Genomic DNA, 15,816 nt, shown 5'->3' with positions numbered 1-15,816 from the left:
GGCCCGACACTCGTTGACGCGGCGGTGGAAACGTCAGAGACACAATAGAAAGCTGGCCAAGCGCATAGCAGTCTTGAACAAACAGATCGCCGAGTACGCGGCCAAACTATGTAAGAAAAATTGGCTGAAGACCTGCGACGGCCTACAGGGCAAGCTCTCGACGTGGAAGACGTGGTGTTTCTTGAGGCATCTGGTCGACCCGCTGAGTAGCAAAACTGCGACCAATCGCAACCTCACCAAAGTATTGAACACGTACGAGGCAGACGGCCGCAGGCTCCTGGAAGACCTGAAGGCCAAGTACCTAAAGACAGAGAAGGGCCAGTACCCGGTGCCCGAGAGGTACGAAGGACCCGACAACAAAGAACTGGACCGGCCGTTTACCACGATGGAGCTGTGGACAGCGATAGATGATAGTAACAAGAGAACTACACCCGGCAGGGACGCCATAACTTACAAATTGCTCGGTAACATGAGTGGTACAGCGGCCCGCGGCCTCCTAGAGCACATTAACGAAGCCTGGGAGAGCTCGCAGTTGCCGAAGGAATGGAAGGACGCCGAGGTCCGTTTCATTCCAAAGCCCGGCAAAGCCCTCACGATAGACAACATGCGGCCCATCTCTCTCACATCCTGCGTGGGGAAGGTGATGGAGCGCATGGTCCTTCGCCGGCTGCAGAAGCACCTCGAAGAAACGGATCAGATGCCAGAAACGATGTATGGCTTCAGGCAACATCTCAGCACCCAAGACGTGATGATCCAACTCCACGAACTGGTCGTCAAGCCGGCAACGAGGCACGCGCCGCGCGGGATACTCGCCCTCGACCTGAAGGGAGCGTTTGACAACGTGTCCCACGCGAGCGTGTTACAGAATCTAAACAAAACCCGGTGTGGCAGAAAGACATTCGGCTGCATAAAAGATTTTCTGTCAAACCGAACGGTGACCATCAGGATAGGGGAAGAGAAGTCGGACCCTGTCGAGCTCGGCGATAGGGGCACCTCTCAGGGATCGGTCTTGTCGCCCCTGCTCTTCAATCTGGCCCTGCTGCCTCTGCCCGATCTACTCAAGCAAATCGAAGGCGTGGACCACGCGTTCTACGCCGACGATATTACGGTGTGGACGGCCCGAGCCGGATCCGACGCCTGGATGGAGGAAGTCTTGCAGCGGGCGGCAACGACCGTGCACGAGTACGCAAAGTCGTGCGGACTGAGTTGCGCTCCCCAGAAATCAGAGCTGCTCATTATCCAACCGGGAAAAACCAAGAAGGAGCTGCCGCCGAACGTGATTATTACGATCGCCGGAACGACCATCAAGCCAACACAGCAGATTAGGATTCTCGGCCTACTACTTCAGAGCGACGGAAAGGCACAGGCCGCCATCACAAAGATCAAGACTACAACCGAACAGATACTTGGTATAATTCGGAGCGTATCAAACAGAAACCGAGGCCTTAAAGAGGACGATGCCATGCGCCTGGTACGCGTGTTCGTCGTGTCGCGGGTTACCTGCTCCGCCCCGTATCTCCAGCTGACGAAGGCGAATAGGGACACCCTAAACACGATGCTTCGTAAGGCAACGAAACAAGCACTGGGCATGCCCATATACTCGTCCACGCAAAAACTGCTAGACATGGGCGCCCACAACACGGTGGAGGAGCTCATCGAAGCCCACCTCTCTAATCAGAGAATCTGGCTCAGTCACACGGAACACGGACGAGCCGTCCTACGCAAGATAGGATGGCAGATCGAGCCAGTACCCATCAAGACGGCCCTTCCGGAAGACTGGAAAATGACAATTCAGACAAAACCCCTTCCCCGGAACATGACGCCGGGCAAGGACGATGAGAGGCGCACCGCGCGAGCCAAAGCCCTAGCCCGTAAGCTGGAAGAGAACCCCAGGGTCTTCTACGCGGACGCCTCGCTCCGAAAACAGTGACCGTGCAGCTGTGGTGGTTACTTCAAAAGAGAGGCTCGTCCAAAAGAGAAGCGCGTCCCTGAAGACAACAGACCCCGCAGTTGCCGAAGAAGCGGCCGTAGCCCTCGCACTCGCACAGCCGAGCGTGGACACCGTAGTCACCGACTCAAAGACAGCCTACAGAAGCTTCCGCAGGGGGTAATCTCCTCCGCGACCCGAGCCATTCTAGCCAAGCACAAGCCTCCGGGAAGAGCCATAGAGCTCATGTGGGTCCCGGCTCACTCGCAGGTAGCAGGCAACACCATCGCCGACTACCATGCCCGAGAAATGTCAATCCGGGTCGAGCACGAGCCGGCAGAGCTACCGCAGCCGGTTACCAGCTTTCGGGACATTACCCGGATGTACCGAGAAGAAAGGTGCAGACTGCCAGAACCACACCCCAAACTCACCAGGCAACAACAGACGATCCTACGTCGAGCGCAGGCGGGATCGCTTGCGCATCCCGTACTGATGAACCGCATGTACCCTGCGGAATACGATATGCTCTGTCCTTTTTGCAGAAGAGAAAAGGGCACCCTGCCGCACGTCTTGGCAGAGTGCACAGAACTCAAGACCCCCCCTCCTCCCCTTCCCACCAACACCCCCAATCCCCAACCCCTTGAGCGATGGGAGACCTTGTTATCCAGCCCCGCCCTACCGATTCAGCTCGCACTGACGGACAGGGGCCAGGAGCTGCTGGAAACATATGGGTCCCGTAACTAGGGAACCACCCCGTCTGGTGCCTGCGTGCACCACCGATTTATTTCGGGCCCAGTGAATGTTGCTTCATCATCATCATCATCATCATCATCATCCCAGTTACCTTTTCGGCAGTTCTCCATCTACTCCGCACCTTGTCTGCCCAGGTGGCGCCTTGTTTCCCAGGACCGGCTGGCTCCTCGAACCGGACCCTGTTCTGTGGGTCCCGGGAGCGGCTTCCCGATCTGGAGCGGCCCCGGGACCTGGACCTGGAACGGCTTCTGGACCTGGACCGGGAACATCTCCTGGACCTCGAGCGGCTCCGCGAGCGGGAGCGCCTGCTCGAAGGTCTATCCGGTTCGCTGTCGGCGCTTGTCTGTGCTGGTGACGGGTCTCAATTCTTGGATTCCGTATTTTCCCCATTCTCCTCCGTCGAACGATGTACGGGAGTTGGAATCTTTGCTTGCAAATCTTGTCCGCTGTGGCGTGCGGGCCCCCGCAGCGGCCGCAAGTAGGCGAGCAGGTGTGGTTGTCGTCGGGGTTATTGGCCCCACATTTCCTGCATAGCTTGTCCTCCGGCGTTGGGCAGACGTCTGCTCTGTGGCCTAGTCTACCGCAGGCATAGAAGCAGTCGTGCTGCCTGAGGTACAAGGAGCACTTGACTAGCGCAGAACCGTAGAAAACGAAGTTGGGGACCTTGTAGCCGTCGAAAACCATGACTACGGTTTCGCTATTCTTGATTCGCTTGGCTCTCAGGGCTAAGGGATTTCTCTCGTGGAGAATGCTTCTGTCCAGTTCGGCCTGGCTCTCCGACACATAAATTTGACGTATGACACCCGATGACACGGCGCGGCTTCGTAAGTGCTGAGTTCGTACTGTTTGATTTCCAGAGTGATGTAATTAATTTTTAGATAAGCATCTGCATTATCGCGAGACGCGGTGATGAGGACGATAATATTTTGTGTTGCGTTGGGGCAGACGATGTCGTGGCTACCTTGCTCGGGCGTGAGTCTTGCCGCGGCGGCGACGGCCCGACCAAGCCGAGCGGAGCCAGTTTTCTGAACATTCAGACCACCTCTGGAGCGGGCGATAAACTTCCAGTGTTCCTTCGGGAGCTGAGGCATTCACGATGACTTGATGATTTTGTACTTTAGGCTAATGGGCTTCCTGCTGCCATTGAGACGATCGCGGTGCCCCTCGCTGCTTGCCGCTTCACGGGTGCTGTCGCGACGACAGACGCGCAGGGCGTTTTTCCTGACAGCAACGGAGCGCCAGCCATGCTCCGCACCAAATTCTTCAGGCGGAAGATACTCTCCTTCCATTACAACAACCATTCCCTCTGTCATGACGAGGCGGGACTAACCCTGCCCGGCGAACGCTGGTTAGGCCTTGCCGTCAGGCTGAGGGGAGCGCGGCATCACGGAAGAGAAGCAGCTCGAAAAAAACCGACGAAAAGGCCACCCACCGTAGAAAAGTTGGTATCCGTGGTTTCCTCTTTTCCTTATGCATCCGTTGGTGCACAAATCATCGAGATTGCGATGAATTTCTCACCAAAAATATCGAAGAAAGAAGGTGCCGATGTGGGCGCGACCTTACTACTCGGCGCCTTCCCATTTTTTCCCGAGAGCCCTTCTGCAATTTGCCAGCCACGCATGCAGTAGGCTAACGTGTGTGTTAAGTGCTTCTTTAGGCTCTCATATGTTTCACACTTGTGGTCTTATAGGGCGATGCCATGAACATACGGCGTCCTGGTCTTGTTTTCTTATGGGCTTTTATGAAGAAACACTCGTTATAGTATATCGGCCTCCTCGGTTACCGGAAGCGTCTGTATATGCACACTACCAAATGTGAGAGCATCCGCCTGTAACAAGCATCATCCGCCTCATCCTGAGAAGGTCTAGGGAAAAGCCGTCGCCCTCCAACAAGAAGAGTTGAAGGTCGTGTCCTTTGGAAGTCTAGAAGGCATTGAAAACAATTAAGAAAATTCTTTTTTGCCTTACACTTCTTTCGTGATCTTGACGGAATATAATACAACTTCGTTGATTCTGTTTTCCACTATCGACTTTCACTTTGCATTCTAGCAAGCACCATAGGATAGTGTGGTCTGACGTCTCCGGCAATGCCTTCCTACCTGATGTGTGATCGATGAGCCTTAGAATACTCACGATGTACAGTTACTGTGGGTCTTTCTACGTAGTATACATGCTTTTCGCTGACTTCATATCCGGTGTCGACCGTGCGGTTACATAAAGCAGGTTATTGGGGACCAATTTTCGGCCCCGATAGCACTGCAGATGCCATCAGGACGGAAGTGGACGGTTGCAATTTTGTGATTGCATCCTCTGCAGCATTTTCTGCACTTACCAATTCACCTGAGCTCGGGTCGTTAAACTTTGCCGGATTTTCTACAAAGTTGTTTCCATCCATCTCTCACACGCGGCTGCATTCCGGAACGGCGTTGCGCTCACGTGCTGCTTGCTCAATGTGCTAAGTGGTCTCCTGGCTAAGTTGCTTGAAAGCGATGTGCATCTGAAATAGTTCCGTCATGGATCCATGACGCAGCAGGAAACAGCAACTTTCCATTAATCGCAGGTCGCGTTTTTTTCATGCCTCAAGCTGCAAAGGAAACAAAGAAACCATCGATAATAGAATAGATATGATCACCTTTCTGGATTTGTCATGTAGCGACCGTCCATCACTTCGCCGTGCCTCGCCGTGGGGGTCATTGCCATTTCCTCCAGAAATCCTGTTTACCTCGCCTTGCCTCGCCATGGGGGTTATTGCCCCCTGCTCTTTCTTGGAACCAACGTGGCAGCCTGACTGGGGTGCCACCGCTGCCAGTCGGCAATCCTGCTTTTACGTTTGAATAAAGCCAGTCGACTGTCCGTTCTCACCAGCTAGGCAGGCGGTTGTTGCCCCCACCTCACCCCATGCTGAAACGTCGCCAGGCAGTCATCTGGCGACAATTGCAAAAACAAACCTTCCCCAGTCCGGTGCGATTGCAGCACATTTTCCCCGCGCAATACCCGACTGCTCTTTGCAAATTATGTCAGGAGACTAGAGCGACGCTGTCACACATGTTGTGGGAGTGTCGGGTTACATCAGCTACAATGGCAGTAGCTCCGGAGGCTCTTGCGTCGAAGTGGGCCGCCGCTCTGCGCAGCTCCAACCTCAAGACACAAGAGTGGGCTGTCCAGCAAGCCCGAGAGGCGGCGACGAGGCAAGGCCTCGAAGTCCCCTCATGGGAGACCTGAGCCCGGGTCGTCAAATTTGCCGGATTCAGAATAAAGTTATTTCCATCCAACCTGTAAAAACGTCTATTCCTTGCCCCCGCAAAACCGAGCTCCTAGCAAGTGGTGACTCGGGACATTTACGTTTTTTCGAACACTAGCCATGGACGACGCTGCTCCTACTCCTGCTGACAGAGACGACACCACGATTACGTCTCCTGTCATCGCCGCAGAGCTTCAGTTTCTCAGCTTTCGGCCAAATAATCCCTACTTCATTTGTGGGATGCCAGAGGGCACCTCACCAAACGTTGGAGGAGACAGAAACCTAACCGAAAGCGGAAAATACGTATAGCTCAGCTAGCACAGCAAGATAAAGAGTATGCGCAACGTTTTAGTCACGCCAACTGGAGGCAGTTTACTGACTCGCTCAGACGAACACTGAGTACTAAGTGGACATGGCACATCTTGCAAAGCATGATTGACCTCAGAGGTACAAAAACAGTGACGAACAGAGCACTCAAGACCTTAGAGAACGAGTTTTAAGGGGACGATATCACGTTAATTAAGATGATCAAGGAGATATATGTCGGGCACAACCTTACCACACAGTTGCTGCGCACGGATTACAAAGGAATACAGCAACCTGATTTAGATGTACCTATAACATTGGAAGAAGTATACACGGCAACCCAATCATTTCAGAAAAACACGGCTCCAGGGAATGATCAGATCACAAATTCCATGATAAGAAACCTGAGTGACGCAGTCCTAATACAAATCATGGACTACTTTAACGAGAAAGTCTGGAGGGAGGGTGGAGAACTCCCAACAGAATGGAAAGAGTCCAACAACGCCCTAATACCGAAGCTGGGTAAATCCAGGGATATCCAGAACCTAAAAGACCAATTTCGCTGACATCATGCCTGAGCAAGTTGTCTGAAAAAGTGATCTTAACCAGACTATCCAACTATATAGAGACGGAAAACCTTCTACCCAGCAACATGTTCAGCTTCAGGACACACGTATTAGCGCAGGACGTGTTCCTCCTTCTGAAGTACGATGTCCTGCACCCTATCAGAGGCTTGAGTGACCATTTTATACTGGCGCTCGATATGAAGAAAGCTTTTGATACAATCTCCCATGACTCGATCATGAAAGGCCTGGAGTCCATAAACTGTGGCCGCGTATACATGTTCGTTAGGTCCTTCCTGACGCGCCAAACCACGACAATGAGTTTGGGATCGACTAGGTTCGACACTTTCGACCTCCCGAGGAACAACCCACAAGGAGCTATACTTTCTCCTATCCTCTTCGATGTGGACATGCGTAAGCTAGCTATTGAACTAAAGCAGGGCCCAGATTTAGGCGTTGCTCTTTACGCGGACGACATAGCCCTTTGGGCGCGAAGGGGGTCGTATGCGGAAAAACAGGGCACACTCCAAAGAGCGGCGGACAAGATACTGGCTTTCACGGACGGAGCAGGGATGAAATTTTCACCTGAGAAGACCGAGCTGATGAGAACCAGGGATAAATGCGCGAGAAAGAATGATATTGTACCAGTAACGACACATCAGGATGGCCGTCCCGTTAGGGAGGTGAAAACACTGCGCACTCTGGGAATGTGTGTACAACAAAACGGAGCCACGACGCACACCATCCAAAAGTTGAGAGCAACAAGAGGGAACGTAGCCCGTATGATACGAAGGATAGCTGGCAGTAGAGATGGGCTAACTGAAGTAGAAACGATCAGGCTGGTCCACGTCTTCATAATTGTCAGGATGACGTACGCACTTCCGTACCAAGCACTAACACACCAGGAGATGAAACAAGCTAATACAATCATAAGGACAGCCTTCAAAGCAGCGCTTAGCATCATCGAAATTGCTAACAACGATAAAGTTGAGAAACTAGGCATCTACAGTACCTGTGAGCAATACGCGAGCGCGGTCCTCATAGCTCAGAGAGAGGCTCTGCTCAAGGAACCAGGGGCATGCAGTTCTACAAAAGGGGGGTTTCACGCCATGGCCACTATACTGCGACGAGGATACAGTGTTTCTGGACAGGGACGCGAGATATGATATCACGGTGGCACCGATACCGAAGAATATGCACCTAGCATACCGTTCTGGTAGAAGACGAGCACGAGCTGTAACCCTGCTGAATCATTTTGGGAAAGGTTCGGCCGCGTACTACACAGACACCAGCAGAGCCAGTAGAGAGACTCACACGGTAGCAGTCAACCAAAAACGTGTCATAGCGGCCACAGCCGTAACTCGATCCACGTGTGCTTAGTTGTTTCCCCCAGTTTAAAAAGAACATAAAAAGAAAGAGAGGGTAGGCCCGCACCACCCTGAGGTATAACGAGCTTAGAAAGCCAATCAGTTCAGTTCAGTTTATTATTCTTTAAGTACAATTAATTGGTAAGAGACAATATACAGACGAGGGTCCCAAAGTCAAAGACTGCAACGGGACCCTCGGTTAATAATAACAATGTACAGATGTATTAAAGAGCAAGCTAACTAAAAGAAACACACACGATCGCGAAAATACAACAAAGAAAAATAAGATAAATGAAAACAAATTGAATGTATACAAGCATGTAGTGCAAAACAAAAAAACTGTCAATACACACAGTTGACAAATGTAGTGTAATGAATGACGTAAACTGAGTTACACATATATGTAAAACAGCTTAACGGCATGACTAAATGTATGAAAGGATGAAGATTTAATGCTGACGGGAAAACCATTGCACAGCTTTATAGCAGCGAATGATGATGTCATTTTTCCATAGTTAGAATTGACCATAGGTAGTAGAAAATTGGAGTTACGCGCAAACCTGGTATTATTGTTATTGATGAGGTAGCTGGAATCGATAAATTGATATGAGAGCTGTCTAGTAAGTAATTTGTAAAACATAATTATTAAATTATTAAATGATAATTGAACAAGTTCGTTACAAGAAGGATGTTATTTTCACGAAGTAGTAGAGTAGCAGTCGTGAAAAACCCACTGTTAGTGATAATGCGTATGGCTTGGTTTTGTGCAATGAGGGACCATCACGAATGACAATCCAAAATAAGTTTAGACACAAAAGCCAATAAGATAAGAAAAAATTAACGACGATTACGTTACTTCCTAATGCGAAATTTGAGCGCAGCAAATAAGCTGTTTCACCTTTTCGATAGATTGAGGCAAAGAAATCGAGCGAACGGCAGGGTCTTCTCGGCGGCGGCGCTTAGCCTCTGCTTCGGCGACGCGTACTCCTGGATCATCTCGACGGCGGCGACGGTAAGCTTCTGCTTCGGCGGCACGCACCTCTGGATTCTGACGGCGACGGCGCTGGGCCTCTGCTCTGGCAGCTCGTTTAGCAGCAGCAGCAGCAGCAGCAGCAGCAGCAGCAGCAGACGGAGGACTTCCATCGGTCGTCTCGCTCATGGCTCAGAAAGAACTGGCAGATAATTTCGCAGTGGCGAACGGCAGCGGCAATTTCGGCTCGGGCGGTGCACATATACAGATCCGCCGCCACCGATCTGGCTCTCTGATTTCCACCGCACAGGGGTTGCATTGGAGGAGGAGCGAAGAAAGGAATTAAGTTCGAGCCGGCGCTTTGACAACCGGAGACTCGCAGGAAGAGGGGGGAGGGGGGCGGCGTGTACACCCAGCGGCAAACGATGGGGGCAGAAGCGCGCGCAGCAAGCGGACAACACGATAAAGAGAGGAGGGAAGAGATAGCAGCGACTGACTGATGCCGCTGACGCCGATAGTGAGTCAACCCCAGCTGCGGAGTTGGTTTCAGGGACAACGCCGCCGATGCCGACACAAACAATATGATACCCTCGCTTCCGCAGCGCTAAGAACCAGGTCTAGCCGTGGGAAGGTGGTCACGTATTCGTCGACGTGCCGGGGCCTACGTGAAATAACCGGCGCGTCGGCAACTGAAGAGCACCCTATCCGCCACACAAGAACAGGGGGGGGGGGACCCTTTCCTCCTTTTTCTGCATGGCGGCGACGGTGTTCTATGCAGTCACGTTATCTTGACTCTCTAGCGGCGTCAGCGGCATCCAGCGGTATCAGTCGGTCGCTGCTAGCGCTGGGGGGATGAAAGGGGGGCGGAGCTGGTTACGAGGCCGACGACAACGCCGACGACGACGCGAAACCCAGGAACGGACGCCAAAGAGCTGCGCTCTAAAAAGGTTTGGGGAGCTGAAGCCAAAGGTATAAGCTCGGATATGATACGAGTATGAGGTAGGTCAGTAAAATTGGCAGCGCGGATCCACCAAGTAGCGTGCTCCTGTATGTTATATTAAGCGTTAATCACCGGCAGTGATGCGCATTCATTAGGATGCTGCAGGTTTACTGCATAAAGATGGGATATTTTAAACTAGGACAGTCATCTTCCGTCGATATAGGAGAAGGCGATTGTCCATCTTCTGGTCACGGAACAGAGCTATGTGCTCACTTCCTGCCGCTGGGGTCCGAGTACATCACATAGCTCCGTGGCAGGATGATAGGTCCATGGTAGGCCGGGAGCAGCATGGACTGGTGATTGACGTGAAAGTGCTAAATTACATATGCCGGGGTAGTCGCCGAGCAGGCGGAGATCAATGATGCGTGCTAGCATGGGTCTGAAGGCAGTATGGTATGCAGCGACATAGTGATAGAGAGATGGATGTGAAGAGGTGGATAGGAAGCAAAGTAATGTACATGTAGCATGCAGTTAGGACCATAAGCAAGGGGGTAGAGACCCCACCACGGTAGGCATGTGCAGTGAAGACGGCACGAACAGACATGCAAAAATTAATATGAAAGCATGAAAGAGCGAGGGGAGAGAGAAAGAAGCCATGGAAGAGCAAGAGGAGTTATGAGCCATCCGTAAAAGGGATAGTGGTTGGTTGCATAGGAACAGAACGCACAATGGCATGGGGTAACTGTAAGAGCAATGCGCGCTGTCGTTTACTTTGGAGCATAGCAAGGTACACCAATGGCATCACATGCTCAATTCGGGAGTGAGCGCACATTTGTACCACTATCGGCGCAGTGCGTGGGCACGTGTCTTCTTTCACCTTTTGAGGAGAGACTGCTTAGCCTCCCCCATGTGAAGAAGTTTGGCGTAAACTGAGGGGAGTGTCAGGGGGTAAGGTGGTGGTATGTATTTGTTCGTCAATTTGAAGTTGCACGCATTCCGAGATGTGCTCAATCTCGGTAGGCGCCGAGGATTGACGGGCCTCTCGGAACTTCGCCCAGTTAGGATCAGCTCGGGGCTTGGGAGCGAAAGTGCGTGGTGGTTTGAATAACATAGTGGTCACTGCCGAGGTTAACTTCGAGATTAGTCCATGTGACCCGATGAATGCGATGGGTGAGCGTAAAGTCACGGGATGTGTCTTTGGCTACACTATTGCCTAATCTGGGGGGATATATACATCGTTGAGTAAGGTGAGGGGGTGGTCCTGAATGTGGACCCACGAGGCCCTATCCTTGAGTATGGATACAGTGTGGCTCCATATTAGATTTGGTGCAGTGAAGTCGCCAATTATTATTATAGGGCGATGTTCTGCAGCGGCAATGGCACGTGCAGCGAGAGTGTTGAAGCGATAATGTTTCTTTCGCCTGGGGTCGGCTAGATACGTTTAATGCATACAAAACTGACACTTGAATTTTGGATGGAAGAATTTGTGAAAAGTCACGTTTCATGTCGATGCCGTCGAAGGGGAGGGAGTCGTCGTGAAATGTTTTTGCATTAGCAGTGTAGCGTGTGGTGGATTTGTGGATTTAGTTTGGTGTACATTATACCCTCGGAAGCCCATGCGCCCGTGGGTCTCCTGTAGCGCAATAACCGCGGGGTGATTGAGGCAGAGGCCAGGTATTGTTGGAAATTTTCGGTCTTCTGAACCCCCTGCAGTTACATTGCCAGACCATAAAGTTATAGCTTAGGTTTTGCAGCCGTCGTCGGGGGGTCTGGTGTTGTGAAGGGGATGGGTACGAATATATTTGGGAGGTTCGCGATGACGGCCGCCATCCAACCTGTCGAGTTTTGAATGTGCACTTGAACAATATCAAGACATTTATCAAGTTACTCATTCAATGCTGTTTGGCCATTCCCAAGAGCAGTGATTCTGCTATGTGAGCAATTTTGCTCTCCAAGACAGTGAATCCTTTCTGTCTTGTATTTTCGAGAGCTTTTATCCTGCCTTTAAATGTTAAGACCGTAGCGTCCAGGTATTCTTCCTAGCGCGTTGTGTCAGCGGTTATGCGTTTGCTTGAGGGTGGGAGGGAGGTCTCGACAGATCGGGATGTAGTGTCCATGGCGGGAGAGGGTGTCGCCGAGGGTGCGGAGGAGGTAGGAGGTGAGTTACTGGAAGTGGAGGGTCTGTGTAGGGGCTGCTGGGAAGCTGCGGTAGGGGAAATCCGGGATTGAAGCTGGAGCTTTAGCCTGTGAATTTCCGCCTTTAGATGCCGTTTTCAGCTAAGAGGAATTTCTCTAAGCTGCTGCTTTGAGATCAGGAGCAGTTAGAGGCCTTCGCCAAGCTTTTCTGGGTGGGTCGTGTGGAGTGCTGATGGGAGGGGGGGCTCGTTGAAAGAGCATGTCTAGCAACTTTTTGGGAGTCGAGTTTGCACCCAGTTTCTTGCTCTTGCTGCGACTACACTACTGCCCAGGGTACTGCTGTCAGTAAAGGCTGGATGTCCGAGATGAGGAAAATTGCGTGGGCTTGGGAGGTGTCCGGGATTCAGGAGAAGTTTTGGTCTTCAAGTGCCGTTGGCACAGTGATGGACCAGAGAGGTGAGCCCCGCCACATAGACGACACATAAGTGCGACGCAGAAGGGGCCGCACTCATGGCCCGTTGGACGGTCTTTGAGCCCACACATTAGCCTGGTAGTATCGGTCGTGGAGGGACAGACGTCCTGCCGATGTCTGATTTGGCGGCAGTGGGTGCAGGCCTTTTGTCGGAAGGGAAGGCAGCGAAGCGCACAACCTTCATAGTTTATGTAAAAAAGGGATGCTGGGCTGGAGTCAGCGCTCAGGCCCCATGGTCATGGTTAGATTGCATCTTTGGAGGGTGGGGGGAATGTCATCTTCTGGGTAGTCCAGAGGGAGACTAAAGGTGCCATGGCAGGAGTTTGAAGAGTCGGCGAGATGAGTGGCGACTTCGTAGGGGATTCCATAGAATGTTAAGGTCAGGATGTTTTAGTGAAGATGAGTTCGATCCATGCTTGATGCACTCACGAGCACTGTGTGATTTGTTGGGTTAGCCCAGCGCAATTGAGGCCCTTGCGAATCCTCAGAATTACCTTGTAATCAGCATCATGAAGTGTCGGGGGCCTCGGCAATGGCATAGATGGTTTCTTTAGATTTAGAGAATGTGTAGTCATCTTTAGGAGGAAATGGACGCTTAATTCTGAAACCCTTGACGAACAGTGCACATGTCTTTAGAGCTGGCGCGCAGTTGTCAGCTGGTGAGACGTGGTGGGTGGAAAGAAGGGCAGCGTGCACTGCACGCCATGTGTGCGGGGCGCCGTTGCCAGCTGCGAAGACGCCGCTGTGGGCGGATGGGGGCCGTGTGAGTTGTCCGATGAGTGCCTGGTCCACTCACAGGTGGTGTGATGTGCGATCCACTTTCCAAGAGTCCGTGGGGGCGGCCATTACGTGGAAAGTCTGCGGAGCCTAAAGAATCCATGTCTGCATAGACGCTCTGTCACCGAGTGTTCATTTTTTATTTTTCCTGCCGCAGAGCTTCCCTCGAGTGATGTTCGTGTTCGTGATACGAATATAACGCGTTTGCTAAATTCCACGCACGAACGCAATCGCTACCACGTAGGGACCTATATTCGAAGACACGCAGTTGGACATGACATTGCCGTGTTCGATTAAGCTCCACGTGCTCCCTGTTCAATGGCTGTGCTTGCAAGTATGGAGTACGACGCCTTTCTCGGCGACAGTGACAGACACGTCAGCAGTGGCGAGTAAATTATTCATGCATTCGTCTTTTCAATATATATTTCGCGGCGGCACTTCGCAAGTAACGAAGAACAAAGCACTCTACGGGCATCCGATTTTGTACGTCGTCACTTCGCGTTTTAATCATAATGTGTATATTTTCTTTTAATTCATTAGTATTCGTGTAGTACTTTGCACACTTTTCGGGGCTATTTACGTATCTATCTATGTTTATATCTAACCGTTTTCTCGTCTACCTGGTTCACTGGGTTGTCGGGGACCGAATGTGTGGCGCATCGGGCTGCCATGCTGAGGTTATAGGGTTCGAAACCAACCATCGGGTCAACTTCGGTCTCTGAGTACGTAGCAGTGGAAACGTACGTGCCACTCTTCAACGGACCTCTTTCACCCCAATATGGGTCGCTGTAGACACGGGATTGGGTAGGTGTTGCTGTTCGAAGGTACTCTGACGCCAACTTGAAGTGCGCGATATGTGCCACTCGGTCTGTGCTAGTCTCGAATGAACCTCTTTGATGCCAACTTAGGTCAGTGGGTATGTACCAGTAGGCGTGTGCCGCTCTTCAAGGAAAGTCTTTGATGACAACTTGAGTTACTAGGTATGTACCACTGGGAATGTGCCGCTCTACAATGACGGAAGAAATTCCTTGAATTTCTTCGATACTGAGCGGAATGAAACTCACGTCGCAGGGTTTTCTCTAGGATAGCGACCCGACGCGTTACCAGGCTGCGCCATTAATGCACTGGGTATGTGCCGCTTTTCAATGAATCTCTCGCCAACTCGGGTCACTGAGTGCGTGCCACTGAGTGTGCGACCAAACGAGTGAACAATTCTCAGCGTTCGCAGGCACCGGCACACCACGCTTCCCGTCTCGGAGGCCACTCGCGAACTTCTCGGCAGTGCCACCAGATGGCGCAGCGTGTGCAGAAAGAATCGCGAGAAAGGAGTCCGGCCGCACTATGACGCGTTTCTCAGCGTTCGCACACACTGGCGAGCCCCGCATTTATGAGGCCATGCGGAGGCTTCGGGGTGGCAGCTCTAGATGACGGTGAGAAGGACGAAAGAGGAGTCCCCCTGAAGTACAGGCCTCACGCATAATTCGTTACGACGTGGCAGCAGTTGGGTCGCAATACGATGCAACGCTAACGCATTGCCGTCGACAGTCACCCTGAGATGGGGTCTGCCGCAGTTTTTTTATCACGGACCAAAATGAGATCTCTACTGGTGTTATATTCGTGGTTTCATTAATTACGTTCAGACACCGTATGTCTTCACTTTTTCAGTGCCCCAATAAACGCTGTACTTTGTAAATAATAATGACGGAATATTTGCCCCTATTACATCAATAGTAACCATTATCTTCTTCAGCTCATTCATAAGAATGACATCAGTAATCAGAATGTAACAATTTCTCGATTGGAAAACTTATTTCTCCCAAAAGTTCAAATTAAGTATGGCATTCAAGGAACTGTTTTTTTTCTTTAGTTAATCTTCGATGAGGGCGAAATGCGAAAGCATCGTGTGCTTAGATTTAAGTGCACGATAAAGAGCCCTAGGTGGTTCAAACTTCCGGACGGTCACACTACGGCGTGCCTCATAATCACATCATGGCTTTGGCACGTCAAACCCGTAATTAATTTTGTTAATGAAGGTGCGGAATACGCTATCTTATTAGATTAAGTCTAGGACACCGCTTTCACCATTCATACAAACTCTGAGGTTATACATTTCTTCCTCTGCAGTTCACAGTTAGTCGCCACATCACATAATCACGCATAGTTTCATGAGTTTAGTTTTTACTTACGTTCCTGGTGCATACTGAATAATCAACATAGTGATGTTTTGGCTACGCGTTTGTAATGACCATGTTATCTAATGTCTAATACTATTGTGGTTACATAGGGATATTTTCTATGCTACCACTTATTACAAAAACTTCCGTCTTATACTAGCATTGCTTTGCTATCGCTTTTGTTGGTTTGT

The 15,816-nt window shown here is 51.1% G+C and overlaps 1 protein-coding gene across 1 annotated transcript in view; it reads right to left on the bottom strand.

Moving 5' to 3' along the window:
• Positions 1-15,816, bottom strand: part of LOC135910777 (sphingomyelin phosphodiesterase-like) — a 58,621-nt gene that overhangs the window by 41,859 nt on the left and 946 nt on the right. The window lies entirely within an intron of this gene.

Source organism: Dermacentor albipictus, chromosome 5, assembly GCF_038994185.2.
Source record: "Dermacentor albipictus isolate Rhodes 1998 colony chromosome 5, USDA_Dalb.pri_finalv2, whole genome shotgun sequence".
Classification (NCBI taxonomy): domain Eukaryota; kingdom Metazoa; phylum Arthropoda; class Arachnida; order Ixodida; family Ixodidae; genus Dermacentor; species Dermacentor albipictus.
The sequence above is the reverse complement of the archived record's forward strand: the minus strand, read 5'-3'. Positions and strand labels throughout refer to the sequence as shown.